Source organism: Schistocerca gregaria, unplaced genomic scaffold, assembly GCF_023897955.1.
Source record: "Schistocerca gregaria isolate iqSchGreg1 unplaced genomic scaffold, iqSchGreg1.2 ptg000066l, whole genome shotgun sequence".
NCBI classification, from domain to species: domain Eukaryota; kingdom Metazoa; phylum Arthropoda; class Insecta; order Orthoptera; family Acrididae; genus Schistocerca; species Schistocerca gregaria.
This window is the reverse complement of record NW_026061707.1, coordinates 12,944,142-12,946,233: the sequence shown is the minus strand read 5'-3', so window position 1 is coordinate 12,946,233 and position 2,092 is coordinate 12,944,142. Positions and strand designations below refer to the sequence as shown.

At 46.9% G+C, this 2,092-nt stretch overlaps 1 non-coding gene across 1 annotated transcript; it reads left to right on the top strand.

Annotated features, from left to right (window-relative positions):
* The first annotated feature begins 1,315 nt into the window (after positions 1-1,315).
* Trnak-cuu (transfer RNA lysine (anticodon CUU)) lies at positions 1,316-1,388 on the top strand. The gene has a single exon. It is a non-coding gene; the product is annotated as a tRNA-Lys (tRNA).
* The last annotated feature ends 704 nt before the right edge of the window (positions 1,389-2,092 follow it).

The window sequence follows — 2,092 nt, the reverse complement described above, 5'->3', positions numbered from 1 at the left end:
AGACATGTGTGAAAGACATGTTCTGAAATGCAAGTGTTGTTGTTTGGAGAGCACATCGGTTACGTGTCAGATGTGTAGCCAAGCAGTAATGGGTCACCATAGCTGCAAATATTAGCCGGTAATATGAAGTGTTGTCAGCTGAAGTCTGATGATGCAGAGGACCGTAATGCCGAAGTACGCAAGAGTAGCACTAGGCCGCTCCTCTTTAGCTCAGTGGTACAGCACTGCTCTAATAAACCAGGGGTCGTAAGTTCCATCCTCACAGGAGAAAGATGAATTTTGGAAACCAGTTTCTCGTCGTTGCCGTATAGAAAACATTATCTGTGATGACGAACAATTAGCGACAGGCGTTTTATGAAAAATTACTCTCAAATGGGATTAAGGCGAATGGCGCAGATAAAGCATTTGCCAAAGCGGTACAGCATAAGGTGGGACGAGGCCGTCTGAATTACATTTTATAGATGTATTTCTCACATATCTCAGAGCCTTTCGCAGTCGTCGTCGGAGTCGTCTTCGTCGTCGCCGTCGCCGCCGCCGCCGCCGCCGCCTCTGCAGATATAGCAAATGGCCATCGTAGCAAATGCGGCGAGGGACGCCCTGCCTTCGATTCCGAATGCACGAAGCGTGTGGTCTTGTTTCCCAGTCTATATTTGGTCGGTCTCGTAAGAGGTTGAATGTAACGAATGGGTGGGAAAGAGCAAGGGGCAGCGACTGTGTAGAACGAAAACACAAATCCTCAGGGGTGTGAGCGTTTCGAGATGAGTCGTATACATGTTATAGTTGGTCGTCAGTGACCTTGTGGCCTAATGGAAAAGGCGTCGGACTTCGGATCTGAAGATTACAGGTTCGAATGCTGTCACGCTTGTGTTTTTCCAGTTCTGAAAAAGAAACATACCGTTTTAATGTAGCAATTGAGCAGTACGAAACCGTCTGAATGTTGCTGTTGACCATTTTTTGCTTGGAGATGCTCTTGAGCTTGAAACACACACAACATGATGGGTGTTAACTAGCGAAATGGTCGGCAGAGTGCCGACACCGCGAGTTTTACTGGCACTTGCACATCTAAAACAACGTCGGAAAGTAACTCGTTCGGCTTATGAGTCACAAAAATTATGTGTGTTAATTTTGACGCCACTAGCTCTGCATGTTGTCATGCAATTTCTTTACCTCTCAGAGATGATTATGACATAAAAGTGAAGTACGTGACGAGTGTGACGTCAGGTAAACATTAGGAAGCAAGGAGAGATTCTGTATGGGACCACCCAACCCAAACTAGTACTGTGTGACGCGCTACCCGGCAGGTATTCACGGAGGTAGCCGGCTAGCTCAGTCGGTAGAGCGTGAGACTCTTAATCCCAGGGTCGTGGGTTCGAGCCACACGCTGGGCGGAACGGAATGTTGTTCCGATGCACATATAAATTACCGTTTTTCTGATTAACGAGATGAAATGGAAATAGCAACTTTAAACTTTGCCTACGTCTCTGTCAGTCGCAAGGAAACTGTATTTGAAGGTGAAGGTGAATTTGTAGACATGTGTGGAAGACATGTTCTGAAATGCCAGTGTTGTTGTTAGGAGAGCACATCGGTTACGTGTCAGATGTGTAGCCAAGCAGTAATGGGTCGCCATAGCTGCAAATATTAGCCGGTAATATGAAGTGTTGTCAGCTGAAGTCTGATGATGCAGAGGACCGTAAGGCCGAAGTACGCAAGAGTAGCACTAGGCCGCTCCTCTTTAGCTCAGTGGTAGAGCACTGCTCTAATAAACCACGGGTCGTAAGTTCCATCCTCACAGGAGAAAGATGAATTTTGGAAATCAGTTGCGCGTCGTGGCCGTATAGCAAACAGTATCTGTGATGACGAACAATTAGCGACAGGCGTTTTTTTAAGAATTACTCTCAGATGTGATTAAGGCGAATGGCACAGATAAAGCATTTGCCAAAGCGGTACAGCATAAGGTGGGACGAGGCAGTCTGAATTACATTTTATAGATGTATTTCTCACATATCTCAGAGCCTCTCGCGGTCGTCGTCGTCGGCGTCGTCGTCGTCGTCGTCGTCGCTGCCGCTTCTGCAGAAGTAGCAAATGGCCATCG